General features: G+C 38.8%; 2 protein-coding genes across 2 annotated transcripts in view; both read left to right on the top strand.

Moving 5' to 3' along the window:
* The window catches only part of LOC126375439 (uncharacterized), a 119,459-nt gene that overhangs the window by 12,796 nt on the left and 85,295 nt on the right, over window positions 1-21,368 (top strand). The window lies entirely within an intron of this gene.
* The window catches only part of LOC126375478 (NEDD8 ultimate buster 1-like), a 78,150-nt gene that overhangs the window by 47,880 nt on the left and 8,902 nt on the right, over window positions 1-21,368 (top strand). The gene's annotated exons all lie outside the window — the stretch shown is intronic.

Genomic DNA, 21,368 nt, shown 5'->3' with positions numbered 1-21,368 from the left:
CAGAAGCATATAATATATAAAAATAATTGTTGCTTTATATTTGGATCGGATATATATATACAGATTTATGTTGGTAAGTAATTAATCTTTATTTTGATCAGAATAATAATGGGTGGAAGATGTTTTCTCCTGGGTGTAATAACAAGGGTCATCATTTATACCCAAAAACAACGATAAAAGTTGCCTATGTCTGTTATCCATGAAATTAGAAAGTTAAACGAAGGTAAATCTGTACAGCGCCATCTAATGCCGTGGTAGACCTCGAACGAGATGGCGGCGTGACGACTTGGACGCTTGCCGGAGGGACTGGCCGGAATACGCACAGGACCGCGAAAAATGGAAAGAGGAAGGGGAGGCCTTTGCCCAGCAGTGGGATCTTGTAGGCTAGATCAGATTAGATTTAGAAAGTCCCTCATTGAACGAAGTTAAATAATAAAAAAGTAATTTATTGCATACATACATACATACATAACATACACAATTTACATAAACTGCCTATATACGTCCCACTGCTGGGCACAGGCCTCCCCTCAATCAACCGGACGGGGTATGGAGCATACTCCACCACGCTGCTCCAATGCGGGTTGGTGGAGGTGTTTTTACGGCTAATAGCCGGGACCAACGGCTTAACGTGCCGTCCGAAGCACGGAATCATCTTACTTTTTCGGACAATCAGGTGATTCAAGCCTGAAAAGTCCTTACCAAACAAAGGACAGTCTCACAAAGTGATTTCGACAATGTCCCCATCGGGAATCGAAGCCGGACCTCCAGATCGTGAGCCTAACGCTCTAACCACTAGACCACGGAGGCTGTGAATTTATTGTATAGAAATTTATTTTAAAACACAGTCAGATAACACAAGAATACAGTACAATTGGGCGGCTTCAGATAGATAAAATACTTTATTGAGCCCTATTGCTCATGCAGCAATTTCTTCCAGGCAACTTTTAAGTACAGGATTTTTTTTACAAATATAATAATAGCGGGTTGGTTCATCCTAACATAATAAATAATTAAAAAGAACTACCTACATGAAATAAGTACATTAAACTATTTATATCTCTAGATAAGTATTATTCTTTACTCTAATGGTTTTGGATATGAGTTAGAAAAATGTTTGTACTGTGTGACAATTCTGAACAATAGATAATTCTTTGTTATGACCGGATGATGTGTCTCCACACTGGGACATAACATCCGTATTACATTGACTGAAAAACACAATATCCTTCTTACTATGGGACAGTCGGTTATCGTGTTGATTCTCTGCACTTAAGATATTTTGTTTTGTACTTTTGGGGGGTTTGTTCTTGGCCCCAGACTTGCCCGAAGGCATTGACGATGCCTAAGATGGAGCTCGCTCGCCCAGAAGCTGTTTACTCTGGCTTTGAAAGCACCCGGGTTATATGCTTTCGGAAATACAGAAGACGGCAGAGAATTCCACTTCCTAGCAGTGCGCATAATGAAGGACGATGCGAAGCGCTTTGTGCGAATAGTTGGGATATCCACCAAAAAGGGATGGAACCTGGAAGTCTACATCTGGAAGTCCGAAGATAAAAGGGGGATGGTAGAATGAGCTCGTGTAAATTAATACCAATCAAAAACATAAATGTAAAATGAGAGCCAACTTCAATATTATGATAAATGCTTTGGTTGTTGACTTCAACGACAAAAGAAGTGAGATCTAAATGGGTGCCAAGTTCAATGGTCCGTCCTGAAATTTATTTATAAGTAACAGCATAAAATATCATATACTTATAAAAAAAAAATTAAAAAAATAATAAAAAGAATATATATTTTATTATCGAACAACTAGATCCATTTGGTTAGTAACAAACTTAAGAACTATGTTAGTAAATTATCTTAAATATCGATAAGGTTCTATTAATCATATCTTCTTATAACATAAGATAATGTATTGTAGCGTAAGTCTCCATTATGTTTTTGATTTATGAGGGGGTCAAAAGTGGCTCCAAATGGTTCGCGAGTTCAAATCTCGGTGAAGACAAATCACAAAAATCACTTTGTGATCCCTAGTTTGTTTAAGACATTACAGGCTGATCACCTGATTGTCCGAAAGTAAGATGATCTGTGTTTCGGAAGCCACGTTAAGCTGTTGGTCCCGGTTACTACCGATGTATGTTAGTAGTCGTTACATGAACCATGTCAGCCTTTGGTGGCTCAGTCGTAACCCTGACACCAGGGTTGTTGGGTTTGGTAATGCACCTCACAACCCATACGATAGAAGAAGAGAACAGATTACATCACTAATTTAAGAGCCACGCTCTTGTCGGTGTAGCATTCGCTATGCTACTTTTTAGGGAAAAATATGGCAGTGGTTTCCCTCTTGCCTTCCGCCCCGTAGTACTCTGTCTGCCGCGAGTGGGATTTCGCCCAGAGAAGTAAACTTCAATGCCTGTCCTCCGCCTCTGAATTTACGTATAATGACGTAAAACTATGATGAAACCCATACTCGAATGTCTCGGCTGATCAAACAATGCACAAACGTGTTTTATAATTATATAGGTACACTGCGGTTCTCGGACGCCATGCCGCGAGTGGGGCTTTATTGTTCCACGAAGTGTTGCCAACTTTATTTTTACCAGCCCACCAAATGCGGCCGTGCAAACCACCAGAAACCACTAAAAATGAACGGTCTCTCAAACCACCAGAATTTCACTAGATAACCCAAAGCCGAATCAGTGCAGTTAGATGGTGGGATGTTTTTCCCCCTCTTTAGCGCCGCGTCGTAGTTGTGTTAGTGGTTAAATTCGTCACTTACCGCTAACTGGAAGGACTCTAATCCACTAAAAAATCCACTAGCCACTAAAACTAATATTTTCTCGCCGAATCACATGTCTAAACCACCAGATCTAGTGGAAAATGCACTAAGTTGGCAACACTGGTTCCACGTATTAAGTATGTTTACTGTGTTATTATCCTTTCGTTCACACGATGCTTTATGCGTACGATCGACAGGGGCTTTATAACACTGCAGAAATAGATACATTTGGAAAAATATTTCATGAACAGATCAGCGGCCTCTGTTGTCAAAATCAAATATACTTTATTGCGCAGAACTAAATTTCAACAATCAGACATAACACATGAATACAGTACAATTTGGGCGGCCTTATTGCTCTAGAGCAATTGCGTTGCGTTGTCTAGTGGTTTGAGCGATGAGTTCACAATCCGGGTTCAAATCTCGGTGGTATCACAAAAATCACTTTGAGATTACAGGCTGATCTCCTGATTTTCCGAAAGTAAGATAATCCGTGCTTCGGCAGGCACATTAAGGCGATGGTTCCGGTTACTACTTACTGATGTAAGTAGTCGTTACACGAACCATGTCAGGGGCCTTTGGCGGCTCAATAATAACCCTGATACCAGGGTTGATGGGGTTGGTATTCCACCTCACAACCCATACGATAGAAGAAGATGGAATTACATTTGCTTAGATCCTGACACACTTCTCTTGCTTCCTCCACATTCAAATTGTTGCACGTATGACGTGTGCTGCCAACTTAATTCTGTTGGGTTATAAGTCAACATTAAAATTTTGAAATTATATTACTATTAAGTATTTTCTTATTAATCTAATTAGTCTTTAAAACAACGTCACGAATTCTAGGTAACATTTCGCCTACGCAGCATGATAAAATAAATTACGTTTTCTTAGCATCCAGGACCATTAGGTTTATTACTATAGTATTTTATGCAACAGTTGTATAAGAAGGGTCAAAAAATGCGAGTGGCGTGAGTTGCGATGTGAGCCTTGGCGAACATCGCAATAAGAGACGCCACGAGCATTTTTTGACCTAGTTATACAACGTTGCATACAATACTTTTTCTACGACGACGTAATTTTAAACGAAACACAAAAATTTTCCAATTTATTTTCCAACGCGCGGGAAAATGGCGGCAAATGTATACTTTTTTTTTATAGTATATCTATGGCACCAAACAAAGTAAAGGTGCCAGTTTCCAGGTCAAAAAAAAAAAAACAACAACAATGCTTTTTTGGCGACATTATAGTACAGTTACACTTTGTAAACAATGCTTTTATAGGCCATAGAGCGTACACTTTTTCAAAGAGTTTAATTATGTATGTACTTATATTAGAGTTTTTGGTTATTTAAATGCCAGATTAAAGTAGAGGAGTAGAAAAAAGTCTTTATAAACTGAAATTATAAAAACTCCGTGTTAAAATCTCATGATGTCTTCAATCATCATCAACTTAATTTGACAACAAATACTCTAACCATTTAAAACGACATTACTTTAAACGTGTCTTAGTTTAAGAAGACGATTCTTTTCATTTTAGAATTCAAATTCAAAAATATATTTATTCAATAGGAGACATAGTTACACTTTGCCTCGATATAATTCGCCCCGCGCGCGGCGCGGTTACCGTGCAGAGCCTACTGAAGTTTTAAAAAATATAAAACAAAAGAATGTTTTTCCTTTCATCCAACTCATTCATCGTAGTCAATTTAACACTTTTAAGGACAGAACGTCTAATGACGTTCCGATCCCAAGGTGTCATATTACCTATTATGAACCATCAATGACCCATGATCTCTGTCCGTGAAAGGGTTAAATTGAAGCTAGTTATCAAAACAATACAGTAGGTATTAATTAATTCGGTTGGGAAATCACAGCACTTGTTGTTTTCTAGATAATAATAATGAATCAAAGTATCTACCATAATTTAGTATACAGGGTGTTAGTGACATCGTTACGAAAACTGAGGGATGATTCAGACCACAATTCTGAGTTAATATTAATTGGAATTTCCCATCGCTAAACTCATATGATTTGTGTATAATTTATGACATTTGCTTAGATATTTAGATGTACCTAATTTTAAACATAATAAGTACTTCCCTAATATACTTAATATTTCTTATTAACACATTATGATATATTGAAAATGTCTGTAAACCTGTCTTGTGTGTCAGTGCCATATAAAAATAAATACTTAAATTAAATCGAGTTTTATAAAGTCATCAAATCATTGTTAACTACCGCGCCACTCTAGTACAGTACAACCGGCGCATGCGACGATTCCCATCGCGTATTGCGCTGGCGCAATCAGTCGCTTGAGCAACTTGTTACGTCACTCGCTGCAATGGCGGCGCTTCTTGCGTTCACCTCTGGTATGGTGTAGGCAAATTAACAGTCAAGAGGTATAGGTAGATAATTGGGTTCAAGATAAATTATTAAATTCTGATTAATACTAAATAAAGAGATCTAAAACTAACGAAAATCTTTTTCTGTTTTTAATCAAGAAAATGTAATAATAAGTCCCATTCGAAAATAAAATCGACTATCATTGGTTTAGGCCTGTGCTGGATTTGAACCTGCGACCTCAAAGTGAGAGGCAAGCGTTCTACTAACTGGGCTACCACAGCTCCAATGGTAAAAATACTTATATACTTACTTAATATTCTATCCCGGCGCTCTGAGATTTAACATTCCTTCAATCGTTTTATACACGCACGCCGGGTCAAAGTAGATCGTACTAAACCTTTTTTAAGGACATCTCTAATTTGGTCAATATGTCTTCCTCCTACACGCCTTCGTAATCCTATTATCCTACATGCGCTACACGTGTCCAACCATCTTAACGTTCCCTTCTCAATCTTAGTCACTACATCATCTTCTTTCTCTTTCTCGACGTTCCCTCACTGCTAAGGCTCGTGACTATACAAGGTGTAAATGACATCGTAACGAAAATTTGAGGGATGATTCAGACCATGATTCTGAGTTGATATCAAGTGGATTTTCCTGTCGAAAAATTTTTGTGTTTAGGGTTAATGAAAAATTCCACTTGATATCAACCCAGAATCATGGTCTGAATCATCCCCTCAGGATACGTTACGATGTCGCTAACACCCTGTATGTGATCTTCCTCCACTGGATTCGGTCCTGTCCCATATGTACAGCTCTTTGTATAGGGCCCCCCAGCCACCTGCTTGACCTGGTCCACCCACCTAATCGGTGTTCTTCCTTCCTTCGCTTTGCCCTACATCATATTTTACACTAAATCTCTCTCTTATCACACTTTTCCTTTTTCTATCATGTTCAAGTTACTCCGCCGGCATGGTCGATGATTTCAGCGCTTATAGGCCTATTAGAGTAGATAATTTATTCAAATATAATCAATTTCTTAGGCGATGCCCTGAGCGCTTCGCACCCTACTGGGTAATGGGTAATTTTGTACCGAGTGCGGGTGAGAGCCCTCAGCGCTCCCCATTGGTTCGGCCAAATAGTTAATGCCATAAGTTAGAACAGATGGACCCGTGGTACCCCAGTTGGTAGAACGCTTGCCTCTCACTATGACGTCGCAGCTTCAAATCCAGCACAGGCCTAAACCAATGATTATCGAATTTGTTTTCAAATTCATGTTTGGATAATAAATAATTATCACGTGCTCAGCGGTGAAAGAAAACATCGCAAGGAAACCTACATTCCCGAGAAATGCATTTTCGGAGGTATGAGACCTAACCTGTAATGGGCTGGTTTTCCTTTTGCGGGTTGGAAGGTCGAACAGGAAGTCGCTTCTGTAAAAAAATAGACTCACAAGTCACGTCAAAAAAGAAAGAGTATAAATGGAGGAATGAGCTTATTCATCATCTATTTGTCCAGGTAATATTTGTCACCCATACCAAACGGCGTAATAGTAACATAGTGGTTCGAATAACAATGAACAAGACGCTAGCACTGCACTTATACAGCACTTATAGCATCCGGAAGGCACTTCTCAGTGGAACAATAAGAGAGATTATCATAACACGGTCCGTCTTAAGCTAATAACATCAACTTGCATTGTCTGAAACAAGGTTCGAGGAAAAATAAAAACACATCTTTTAAATTTGAAGTTTTAGCAGGGCTGCCAGAGGGCATTGGTCTGTGGTGTGACGTCAACAAGGTAGATTAGCATTTAAAAATTGTGCAGGTATAAAACAGTATGTAACACCCTTGACTCCGTTCTCAGTTCAAGGCCGTCCTCAAACTCGGCTGAGTCCAAGAGGAAAACCACCTGAACATGTTCTATATTACATTCGCAATCCAGGCACGCCCTTACGTACGATGGAATTCTTCATCATCATCATCAATTTAAGAGCCACGCTCTTGTCGGTGTAGCATTTTCCATTCCAGTCTATCAAAGGCCAATTCCTTGACTTCCCTATAAGACACGACGTTAACCTTTTCTCTAATCTGATCCATGTAAGCTCTTCTTGGTCTTCCCCTTCCTCTCTTTCCTTCTAGCTTTCCTTCTATGATGTTTTTAATGAATTCGTCGTGTCTTATTAGGTGTCCAATCATCTTGCCTCCTCTTTCTTGGAATTCTTCATAATTCTTTAAAATCTTGCATAGGTGCATACATACATAAACATATGGACTGTTTACGTCCCACTCTCAATCAACCGGAGGGGATAGGGAGCATACTCCACCACGCTGCTCCACTTCGTGTTAACTGGATTTAAAATCTTAGTTTACAACAATTATTATAGTAACTTGTACTTATTTGAAAAGTTATTAGAATTAACCCCGGACTCTTCATACAAAACACGTCGTTTGACACAGATACTACACATTGACGTTATCGTACACGTACATCTGTGTGTGTGACGCCCTTACGATTGAAGACTAAAGTAATACCGAGGGGGTGAGGCACTAAACCTAGCCGCCGGTGGGGGGAGCGGAGCGTTGCCGTTCTATACGTAGTCATCATCATCTCCCTAGCATTATCCCGTTTTTCACAGGGTCTGCTTACCTAACCTGAAGATATGACAGGTCCGGTTTTTTACAGAAACTTCTGCCTGTCAATATTCAATATTCTTTATTTGCATACTATGTACAAGTTTGTAAGTTACATATGAGTTTCACATCATAGACCCTTTCGAGCACAACAAAATAGAAGTTTAAAAGACAGACGGAAGTATTTCAAATTGTAACATCAGTATCATTAAGGTATTCACTAGTGCTGTAGTAACATTTATTAATTAGAAGTTCTTTTATTTTTTTAATAAAGATTTTGTCACTCTTTTCTTCTTTTAATATGTTAGGCAGTTTATTATAAATTTTGATGGACATCACATATAACTTCTAACTAACCTTCCAACCGTCAACCGGCGAAGGGAAAACCAACCGAATACGTGTTAGGTCTCATAGCTCTGAAAATGCATTTCTCGGGAATGTGGGTTCCCTCGCGATGTTTTCTTTCACCGCTGAGCACGTGATAATTGTTTATGATCCAAACATGAATTTGAAAACAAATTCGATAATCATTGGTTTAGGCCTGTGCTGGATTTGAAGCTGCAACGTCATAGTGAGAGGTAAGCGTTCTACCAACTGGGGTACCATACCACGGCTCCCTCTGTTCTAATGAGAATAAGAGCAACCCTAGAGAAAATATTACTAAGTAGCTAGGTATTACTTAGTTAGATAGAGCAACACTTTTGTAGTGTAATTTAGCAAGAACAATCCTAAGTGGAACTGATTTTATGTAATCGAATGTCATTTTCATTTCTGTTTATGTAGAAGTAACTATTATTGTGTCAAGAACGTACTAATAAAGACCTGTCAATTGTAATTTGTACATTAGTATTGTTTTTTTTAGTTCTGAAGATTTGTAATGATTAGTTGGTGTGGACTCTTGAAGTCCGCTTCCTTGTGAAGATTTATTTTAATTGACGAGACACATACATACATATATAAATACATTCACATACACATGCAAACACACTCAAACACACAAACACACACACAACGCGCGCGCGCGCGCGCGCGTTATTTTTAGCTTGTTAAGTTTATAAAAAAAAAATGTTAGCTGTGTTTACCTTTATTTGGTTACGCATTTAGAATAACACTATGTTTGTTGAATAAGTGTAGTAATAATGTTGTAACTGTTGGTAACATAAACATAACATAAACTGCCTATATACGTCCCACTGCTGGGCACAGGCCTCCCCTCAATCAACCGGAGGGGGTATGGAGCATACTCCACCACGCTGCTCCACTGCGGGTTGGTGGAGGTGTTTTTACGGCTAATAGCCGGGACCAACGGCTTAACGTGCCCTCCGAAGCACGGAATCATCTTACTTTTTCGGACAATCAGGTGATTCAAGCCTGAAAAGTCCTTACCAAACAAAGGACAGTCTCACAAAGTGATTTCGACAATGTCCCCATCGGGAATCGAACCCGGACCTCCAGATCGTGAGCCTAACGCTCTAACCACTAGACCACGGAGGCTGTTACTAACTGTTGGTAAACTTAATACAAAATAAAAATGGCGGACGGTTGTTTTTAAAGAGGAAAACGTAGTAGACTACAAAAAGTAAAGAAATAGTAATCGCTTCTATTTGCTTCGATCCTGACTTCAGGGTTGATGGAGTTGGTAATCCAGCTCATGTTCTTTTGAAATCTCCTTTTCCGTATTCCCTTTCCACTTCTCTCTCTCTTTATTTACGAGCTGCGCTCTTGTCGGTGGAGTAATCGCCATTCCTCTCTTCTTCCGCCAAAACCTTCACCTCCCGATACGACACGACCTGCACCATCTCTTTTATTTGTTTCATAAATGTTATCCTAGGTCTACCCCTTCCTCTGTTCCCTTCATTTTTTCCTTCTATAATGTTTGTTATAAATGAACCCTTTCCACTCAATATCACTCTTTACACTCTTCACTCTTCTCTTCTCTCTTCTTCTTTTCTTCTTCTTCTTTCTTCTCTTCTTTTTTCTCTTTTCACTCTTTATTTCGATATTCATATTCATTTATTCGTAATAGTTCGTATTACATGTCATATTATTATGTCGTATATAATCTAGGTTACATTCTACTATATATCGATACGATCAGTACGATCTACTCTGAACCGGCGTGCGTGTGTGAAACGATTGATGAATGTAGAGGAAGGAAGAGAAGTGTGTCAGGTTTGAAGCAAATGGAATTCCACAGTCTCTGCTTACCCCGGTAGGAAATATGCGTGAGTTGACGCACACGACCACAGAGTATAGTGTGTAAAAACAATAACCAGTTGAAAGAATAAACAAAGAGATCAAGTTAATAAAACAACTCGTTTATTTTTAACCCGTCATGGAACCCATCTTGAGAAACGATAAAAATAACGAAATTATTCTGTTACAAAAAATAATAATACTAGTTACTTATGAATCATAATATATCTTGTTTGGTTTCTCTGTTGGGAACAAGTTCAGTGGATGACAACGGAGCCAATTAACCATGTAACATACATTGTATCACGCCTTTATCCCCGAAGGGGTAGACATAGGTACCATACACTTCTGCCTAACCTATGAAGAATAATTTTTATAAGTATATTTTAATATACTATCTTAATATCATTTTAATATCGTGTGTACTCTGGTGTCAGGGTTATTACTGAGCCGCCAAAGGCCCCTGACATGGCTCATGTAACGACTAATCACTTACATCAGTAAGTAGTAACCGGGACTAACGGCTTAACGTGCCTTCCGAAGCACGGATCACCTTACTTTCGGACGACCTGGTGATCAGTAATGTCCTAACCAAACTAGAGACCACAAAGTAATTGTTGTGATATGTCCCCACCGGGAATCGACCCCGGGACCTCATGATCGTGAGCCCAACGCTCAACCATTGGACCACAGAGGTCGTTTATTGAATGAGTTATGTGTTATGTTAAATGACTTTTTCTTTTTTTTAATCTTTTATTTACTTAAGGGCTTTTAACAAAATTTGTTATGCCAGCCCCATCGATCAAGGTTAAATGACTTATGACACGTTGTCGCTCCCAGTACCTGCACCAGTGAGTTATTAATTTATCTCCACCATTATAGACGGCGATACGGCTCACCACCTATCACGTTAGTCTAATAGAAAACTCGGTGAGGTGTGGGTACTTAGTTCATCTTGCGATGGATGTACTTCTAACTACCCCAATTGGGATATAGTCCTGAGCTTATGTTATGTTATGGCATAATTTGGTTATTTCTTGTATACTAAAAGTGAAATCACGTGCACGCTGTCCTAGTATAATACCCCATAAATTATGGGCCATAATACATATTGCGTTATCAAATGCACTAACTACTTATCTGTTGACGGTCTCCATGGTCTTTGTACGAGCTAACGCACGCACATTCATATTTTTTATTACTTTACAAATTAGAATTCATTGTACTTAATTTAATTTAGCATAGCGTGCACTTTGTCATACGTTATACGTTGCATTGGGTTGAATTGGTGGAAACAATAAATCAGTGTACGATCAGCACTCGACGGGTTCGGTTTTATTTAGCTCTCTTCGGAGTCACCACCCCTTAGCTAGCTACCCCTTAGCTCTATACGAAACTTCTATCAGCTTAGCTTAACGTTAACGTACCGGCGTTAACAGTCTTATTTTATATTTTTTGTCTCTATTGGTAGAGAATATTGAGAGTTATTGAGGACAGAAGAGGAAAGATTATGGGACACTTACTAATAAGACCCGACGAATTTATCAAAAACATCATAGAAGGGAAGCTGCAAGGGAAATTCAAATTCAAAAATATATTTATTCATTAGGTAACATAGTTACACTTTGAGTCGTCAATTTTTACATACTGAACGTCTCATCCGCCTAAAACTACAGTAGCTTCTCACAACCTGTATAGCCGGGGAAAAGAAGCTGCAAGAAAAACCTTGGCACAGGGCCCTAGACGTTCTTTAAAAAAATAAATAAACATAAAATATTATTATACAATTGAGTAATTTAGCTGCCTAATATCAGTTTTCAGACAGTTAATCCCATGCATTAATGTCTTCTAAATAATCACTAACTAACGAAAAGGAAGGGGAAGACCAAGAAGAACTTACATGGAACAGCTCAAAGAGAAGGTGAACGTCGTGTTTTACAAGGAAGTGAATGCTGCACCGACAAGAGCGTGGCTCTGAAATTAGTGATGACCTGTGGTGATGACATATTTGCATGTGTTCGTCATTGCGTGAGCCATGTCAGAGGCCTTTGGCGGTTCAATAGTGACCTTGACACAAATGTTGAAGAGGTCGGTTGTTCACCTTACAAGTCACACGAGAGAAGAACATTTTTTTTTGACGTGACTTAATTACTGTGACTTAAGAGTGGGTACCCTTATGTTTTATGCCTTCCCAGATAATGTTTTATGTTAAACACTTCGTCGCCCCATCCCTCTAGCATTATCCCGGTTTTCACAGGGTCCGCTTACCTAACCTGAAGATTCGACAGGTCCGATTTTTTGCAGAAGCAAAAAAGCCCGAGTGACCTTCCAATCTGCGGAGGGAAATCCAGCCCAATACAGGTTAAGTCACATACCTCCGAAAATGCATTTCTCGGGAATGTTTGATGTTTTCCTTCACCGCTGAGTACGTGATAATCATTTATGATCCAAACATGAATTCGGAAGCAAATTCGATCATTGGTTTAGGCTTGTGCTGGATTTGAACCTGCGACCTCAAAGTGAGAAGCAAGCGTTCTACCAACTGGGCTACCACGGCTCGTTTAACACGTCGTCGTCATATCACCCTAAAAGATCAATTTATCTCACAAAAACATAAGTCAATCATAACATCCGGTCCCAATCATATGACGAACCAAATTATGCTCATTAAACAATATATCAGTAACCGCATAATTGTTATTATATTACCGAATCGATTCATAACATGACTGTAAAATCATTGCACGTCGAATTATGTTATGTGTAATCTGTTAACACTCTGCCGACTAAGGGACGGGCCACACGATGCCGTTCCGTTGCGACATCCACGCTACGTCGTTCGACTATAAATCGCAATGTAAAACGACGCAAAAGCCGTATGGAGTTTGCCAGTTCGCTGCGGCCTTTGCTCTCGGGTGGGTTTTAATTTTAAGACCAATACCCGACTTCATTAATCTTCTTCTCCGAGCTATTAATGAGCCATGTCGTGTGGAATATCGCTGTGAATTATGTGTCGAACGACGAAGCGTCACGGCTCAGGCGGCGCGGCGTCGCAACGGAATCATAACGTGTTATGTGACCCCACATTTATCCGTAAATAATCCAATCTAGTACTAACACATAACATAACATTCAATACAATACGAAATTCTTCATAACACGACAAATATGCTTAACACAACATAACATAAGCTCAAGGACTATATGACATGGACCAACTGGGGTCGTCAGAGGTACATCTTTCGCAAGATAAACTATTTACCCACACCTCACCGAACTTCCTGTTATACCAACGTAATGGGTAGTGAGCCGTATTGCCGTTTATAAAGATCGAACCATCTGTTATAGTATTATCAGCCGTACGACGCCCACTGTTGGGCATAAGCCTCCCGCAAGGATCTCCACGACGATCGGTCCTGCGCTGCCCGCATCCAGCGACTTCCCGCGACCTTCACCAGATCGTCGGTCCACCTTGTAGCGGGCCTACCCACTGAGCGTCGTCCGACACGTGGTCGCCATTCTAGAACCTTTCCGCCCCAGCGGCCATCGGTTCTCCTCCGATATGTGTCCTGCCCACTACCACTTCAGCTTGGCAACTCTTCGAGCTATGTCGGTGACTTTAGTTCTCCTGCGGATCTCCTCATTTGTGATTCGAACGAGCAGGGAAATACCGAGCATAGCTCTCTTCATTGGCCGCTGAGCGACACCGAGCCTCCTCACGAGACTGTGATAGTGAAAACTGCATTTAAGATCTCATTGATGCAAATCCGGTACCGATGTTCGAACTGGCGCTCCCCGATTGAGAAGCAAGCCTGTGTACCACAGAATAATCACAGTGACAATTCAGTTTTGATGTGTATTATTAGCTATAGATCGAACGTAGAAGTCTACGCTACCTTCCGGAAAAATAATTTTGAGGAAACTCTCATCACTAATTTAAGAGCCACGCTGTTGTCGCTGTAGCATTCTCCATGCTACTTTTAGGGAAAAATAGGGCAGTGGTTTCCCTCTGGCCTTCCGCCCCGCAGTAGTCTATTTCAAAGCCGTACTAGGACTCCTGTCCTCCACCTCTGAATAGTACTGAAAGTTACTGTTGCCCTCTGTCAGGTCCCAGGTTACAGTTCCTGTGACTTGGCCCTTCCGTCCTGTATTGTCGTACCGATGGCTCCCATCTCCGCCTCTGCAACCGTTGAGGTCTTCACGCGTATCCCTGGGTAAGGGTTCTACGTTATACCACGTAGGTCTTGGTCCCTATCCGAACTCAGCCACCATCTCACTCCAGCCTACTGAAGTAAGAAGCGCCCACCCCTGCGACAAGGACGCGCCGAACAGGAATTGCCCCAGCGGAGGGCAGAGAAGGTGACTATACCAAAGGAAAACCAAAGGCAACTCTATGAAACTCTATGATTTGTTATTAAAACTAGCTTTATCAAGTATGCAGGTTAGTGGAAAAGTTGGAAAACCGTTCTTAGAATTAAGTATACTATGCGCAAATGACCACCAAGGATAACCACATAACTCTAGTTATACGACTTCCGAAACGAGAAGGGTTTTATACCTATGTGCTAAATTTAATGTAGGTAGGTAATAAACTAGTTTTACCATGAACGAATTATACTACTGTCAATCGACGGGTTTTTAGTGGTTTCGGACCGACGATTGATACGAAGTCATAATGCATATGTAACATAAAATATAAACATAAACAACCTATATACGTTCCGTATTAAATTTAGAGTCTATACCCTAAATTTAATCATTTAAAAAATCGGAAATACTTACCGCGGAAACCGAAATCCACGCGGATGAAGTCGCGGGCGACCCCTAGTATGTATTTGTATAAATAAGCAAAATATAAATTCTTCTATCGTGTAGGTTGTGATGTGGAGTACCTCATTAACCCTGGCGTCAGGGTTACTATTGAGCCGCCAAAGGCCCCTGACATGGCCCATGTACTTACTCACATCTGTAAGTAGCAACCGGGACCAACGGCTTAACGTGCCTTCCGAAGCACGGGTCTACTTACTTTTGAACAATCTGGTGATCAGCCAGTAATGTCCTAACCAAACTAGGGATCACACAGTAATTTTTGTGATATGTCCCCACCGGGAATCGAACCCGGGACCTCCGGATCGTGAGCCTAGCGCTCAACCACTGGACCGCCGAAAATAAAACTAATTCGACCCACTGTGCCGGTCCACATTCTACTGGTACTGTTGTGTTCATGCCACTTATGTAATACATTACGTAGGAACCGGTTGGTTCGGCGACATTAAACCGAATTGTGAATAGTATGTCAGTGGCATCGTTCTGTGCGATGAAAACGGACATGTTAATAGACGAACACTTAGAAAAAATATAGACGTAAATTGAATAGACACTTAGAATAAAATAGAATAACTTTATTCCCAAAACAGTGCAGTACAATAGTAAAGAAGATAAAGATAAGTATACAAATCAAAACTACACTGCCAGGGAAATGGGACTGACTCAGCATGTTGTTGCGAAGGATATTAGAAATACCACTTCTTATCAACACTGATATTCTGCCAGTACCAAAGTTACGCTTATAAATACTTTGAACTATCATGCCAACAAAAAAGTGTCGGGATTTGCTTACAATAAATAAGAAAATAAGCAAATATAATTATAAAGAAAATATATGAATTAGGGGATTACGAAAAATATGAAAAGTATTAGTCACTTCATTCATATAAACAACCTCATTTTACACAGACACTACACATTGATATAATCCTACACGCGCATCTGTGTGTGTGACGTCTGACGCCATACGATTCAAGTCTTAACTATGTTTGAGAGGGGGTGAGGTAAAGTTAGCACAGGCGCTGGTGGGGAGCGGGGAGTTGCCGTTCTATACGCTAAATGGCCGTACAAAAAAATAAAAAAAAACTGTGTTTACATTGAGTACAAACTTCTCTGTGTTAAATAATTACGTTTTGTAAGAAGTATAATTTTGTTTTAAGTTTACTTATCGCGTTTAAATCAGGGATATGAGACTCCCGATATTTCGACACTGTTGCAAGTGCCATGATCACGGGATATGCCGTGACATCCCGTGACTTTAAAACACGGTAAGAAAGAACCCGTTATTATGTGTTTTAATTATAAGTATAATTTTCATTATCAATACGTAACTTCTTTTCAATGTACCATTTTTTTATTATTTTTTATAGATTTCTTTTATTATTTGTACGCCTGCATGCAGGCCGGAAACATTACAACACTGTTAGTCAATGATTTTACCACCTTTTTAGTATTTTTGTGTTCTCGCAAATATTATTGATTTGATTTGATTTACTTACATTAATCCTCGAAGCCACAGCTGTGTAATTTTCCACAGAATCATCGCACGAACCGTGTAAAACGAATAACGCAATCGCAAAGGCCTTGTCCAGGACGCCATCTTGTTTATCTGATCACATTATGATTATTGTTCTTGTTTGCAACAACCAATTGTGCTTAGATGATTCTGACTTCTTAGTAAGTAACTCAATTGTATGTAGGTAGAGACGGCGCAAGGTGAAATATGGCGCACTCAAGAGGTAGGTACAGTCATGAGCAATATAATGTAAGTACTCACTTTAGGACTCTGTCGCACTAACATATTTGACATTTAGTGAGACTTACAGTTCAATTTGTCAAAAAAGTTAATGTGACATGGTACCAAAGTGTATACATATTAATGCTCGTGACCGTACCTACCTATCGTATAGGGCACAAGTAACTTAATTTTAACTAAATTTGACAGGACTAAAGTAGCTATATCTCCTTCTCGTGCTTACGAGTATTATTTATTTACATATCCAAACACATTATCATTACCTACAGGCCAGGCCCAATTCGATGATGCTTAATACAATCTTAATACAATAGAATTACAATCATAGAAATTCGTTTATATGAATTTCTATGATTGTAATGTATCAATTAAATAACAATAATTCTTTTAAACATAAGTCAACATGTAACAAAAATAATAAATAATCAATTACATCATCAATAATTCCCATAAATAAAAAGAATAAACGTCAAGAAATTACAACATTATTAAATTATTAAGTATGTCAAAAATAAGAAGTACCTAAGAAGTTATTAATTATAAGTTAAGAACAGCACTAGTTCAAGAACTGTCAAACTAAAACGGGGACTTTCCAATCGGAGTTCCCCAAAAACACGATAGATGGCGTTGTTAAGTTTTCTCTTCGTTTAAACTTCTTATTTCTTGGATAAAAGACATTATGCATCTTTTATCATTGTTTTTAAGGTACAATTACAACTTCCACCCATTATTATTCTGATCAAAATAAAGAGAAGCAATATAGGTAGCAACATCATTCATAATGTGATCCAAATATCAAGCAACAGTAAGTTTTACATTACATTTATGAAAACTTATGAAACAAGAAACATTTATTGAGAAGCTGTGTAGGTTCATTTATGCAGGTGTCAAAAATTATAAAATTGCCTTAACAGCATGTCCATGTCGGACGTACAATATTACAAATAATGTCATTATTAAGCATCAAGGAAATAAGTAAGTACCTTTTTTTTTTTTTTTTGTTTGACGTGACTTATTGTAGATTTGCCGCAGATGGCATTAACTACTTGGCCGGACAAATGGGGAGCGCTGAAGGCTCTCACCCGGTACAACGTTTAAGACAACAGGCCTGAGGGTGCCCAGTTGGGCGCGAACCTCGGCTCAGGGCGTCGTCTGAGAGGAAAAATATTTGAAAGAATTAATCGACCCTAGTGGGTCGATAGCGATAAGCGCTGAATGAGGGAAATCGTCGACCACGCCGGCGGGGTCGGTATCGGGGTCCTGAAGTGTTTGGTGTCGCGAGCTGATTGGCTGCCTCTATGGCTAGGGTAATCGGGTCGTCGGGATCGTATATTACGTCCTTCGGACGCCGATGATTAAGTAAGTACCTAATAATTAGTCAGCAATGAGAAAATAGGTAATTATCACGTTAAAAGTTAACAACGCCATCTATCGTGTGTCTGGGGAACGTCGATTGAAAAGCCCCTCATTGGGTTAGGTTAGGTTCAGCCGAAAAAGCGCGAATATCGAATAACGAAAGCTTGTTGTGGCAAATGCGCAAGCCGCGCGAAGCCAAAATCTAAGAAAAAAAAAACGAAAGCTTGGTAAGGTGTGGGGGTGCTTAGTTTATCTTTCGATGAATGCACCTCTGACTACCCCAGTTGGGTTATAGTCAATCAATCAATCAATCAATAATACTTTATTGCACAAGAACATGTATAAAGGACATAAACATACGAATAAAACATAAGCACAATAGGCGGCCTTATTGCTAAACAGCAATTTCTGCCAGGCAACCTTAGGGTGAAAGAAGATTATTCATTAGAGCACGGGCTGGTGCAATAAGCATATAATGATACCAACATAACAAAAAAAAAGAAAGAAAAAAGTATAATAAATAATATATACTATAATAATATAGTATAGTCGTGAGCTTATTTTTTGTTATCGAATCAACAATGGCGGTAAATCACACGATCTGAATCTTGGTTCATTATTGGTTGTTGGAAAATGAGTTTTCTGTGTCATGTCTTGCAGCTCATTATCATTAAACAGTCGATCGCCTTGATTCACTTTCGTTGAAGCCTAGATTCTAGTTTCCAAACTAGCCGCTCTAATATTCTCCACTGTAATTGGTCGATTTAATCAATCACATAACAACAACATCATCTCACGACTATATCCCAATTGGGGTAGTCAGAGGTACACCCATCGCAAGGTGAACTAAGTACCCACACCTCACCGAGCTTTCTGTTAGACCAGCGCGATAGCTAGTGAGCCGTATTTACCGGGTGAGAGCCCTCAGCGCTCTCCATTTGTCCGGCCAAGTAACTAAATGCCATCTGCAGCAAATCTACAATAAGTGAAAAAAAAAAGAAAAAGGTGAGCCGTATCGTACTCGTACCTAAAAAGCAACCTGGGACGTCATAGAAAAAGTGACTAAATGGCACACTAATTATTACATTCTTTTAAATAAAATTCATAAATAGATTAAATATAAAAAAAAACTTTTTTGTTACTTTTAGATCTGTCTTTATTTAGTAATAAGTATTTCATAATTTATTTTTGACCTAGGAATCTATGTAATTATTAATAAAAGGCATGTATTTAAGTCGATATATTTGAACGTTCCACCAAAAATACTAACTTGCACACTTATTTTGCACACTAAATAATGCGAATTGCATATACGAGTACTATTTAAAGTTATTTGCAAAACCGTTTTACTGAACGGATCACAATTATTATAATGATTGTCTAATAATTCCTGAGTTCAACAAACACAGTACAACTTTCTAAAGGAAAACCATCATCTAATTTACTTTTAGGGACATCGTTTATTCCAAATAAAACCCAATTTAATCTGTCATGTTCATATAATTAGGTACACATAAAAATCATCAAGTGCTAACTTAACATGGACAAAACTTTGGCACACTGAATGGTAACTCAATTTAGGGTCGGGGTGTCGCAAAAAGGGTCCCATACAAAAGTAGAATTTAGATTTTTTTACAAAAATAGCCAAATTTAACAATCGGGATCCGGGGGGATGTGGGAGTATTAGGGTGGGGGGAAACCACGGGTGACCTTAGATGACCTTGGGAGGTCATTGACCTTAAAGGTCAAGGTCACTTATCCAAAATCAAAAATATTACCATTATACCAATTTTATAAAGTAAACCTTCAAAATCAGTGACCTTAAAAGGTCTTCACCGCCGCCTCTCGGCCCTTCAGGCCTCGATGGTCACAAGTATACTTACCCCTCCCGGCTATATGGCAGGGGGCTCGCTTTGCTCGCCCCCCTGCCATACAGCCTTCGTAACCTATACCTACGTACAGTGTCGGGGTGCCGCGAATTTTCGTGCTCGCTTCGCTCGCACCCGTTACTGCTGTCGTTACGAAATAAATCTTCACCGCCGCCGTTTGAGTGCAAGCCCTAACATGTTTTTCAGTAAAACAGAGAAACAACAAGAAAATAAAGTTAAAAGAAAAGTATTTAAGTTGCACGATAAGTCAATTTGTAGACGTTTATTGATAATGGAAATTTATTTCATTGTAGTGCACTTTTTAGATATCGGTTTTACATAATAATATTATGTTGTAAGATTGTACAATTTAGTGTGCAAATTAGTATTTTTGATAAGCAATTCAGATTTTTGATATTTTTGGTGTGAATCCGTTTAAAAAGGTCGTCTCGTTTTGTATGATGTTTAAGTTTTTTTTTTGTGTGACATGTTCAGTAAATCAGTTGTTTTTTTTTTGCAAAGAATTCAGTTTTGTGGTATGCTTTCAGTTAAATAGTGGCGTTATCCAGTGTGCTGACAAATTATACAGATGTGCATTTAATAATATCCCTTAATAAAAGCCATTCAAGAAAAAAAAATCGATTGTTATTTGCTTGCCTGTCAGATACTTATATGTCTTACACATGCTACCGTTTGTTTATTTTTTGTATTGGTAGGTACGGTCACGACTACTAATATGTAATGTAAACACTTTGCAACCATGTCACATAAACTTTTTTGACAATTTAAACCGTAAGCCTCATTAAATGTCAAATATAACCCAGGTAGCACAAAATTGCTGCATAAGCGCTGAACAAGTAAGTGCTGGTTAAGAATATTAATGCTGCATGACGGTATTTAAATTGGCTGTATTAAAGCTGAAAAGGCGCTTTTTCAGCCAAAAAGGGCCCGAAATTAACCAGCCTTTGGTATTATAATGGTTGAAAATAGGCTGTGGTTTACGTTAATAAAGGCTTAATTAAAGCTGCAATAAACACTTTCGAAACGTTTCATTGCGCAGCTTTTGACGTACGCGGTATCGAATTGAAACGTTTTTTCAGCTTTCCATTTTAATTTTTTAACGACAGAACAATAAGTTTCTATTCAACAGCGACAGTGCACCCATTTTTAATTAAAATATTACTGTTTCGAGTTACGGTAAGTTTAACCAGTGATTACTATAATAAGTTCAGATTGCGAGTGCAACTTTATCGTGTAGTATATACTAATTATAACTAATAATTGATGCGCCCTTAGAATTATTTAATTATATTGAAAGAAATGTGTAGATAAGTTTCGAGTGAAAAAGCTTTTGGTAAAATTTTACTTGTAATCATATATAATACCCTTTTATGAACGTACTTTAGGTTGAAACATAGTTATTATGTGAAATAAATGTGTAGTTTTGAAGAATTAAGGATTTAAAATTTGATACAAACTGTATTTTTTAGGTTAGTTATGGCGTCCATAAGGTTTTCAGCTTAAGTAGTTGAAAAAATATCTTGTGATTCTATTTGCTGAAAAGAATACCAATAATCAGCCACAGGTTCTTTGTAAGA

This window comes from Pectinophora gossypiella, chromosome 19, assembly GCF_024362695.1.
Source record: "Pectinophora gossypiella chromosome 19, ilPecGoss1.1, whole genome shotgun sequence".
In the NCBI taxonomy this organism is placed as follows: domain Eukaryota; kingdom Metazoa; phylum Arthropoda; class Insecta; order Lepidoptera; family Gelechiidae; genus Pectinophora; species Pectinophora gossypiella.
This window is presented reverse-complemented; position numbering and strand designations above follow the sequence as displayed.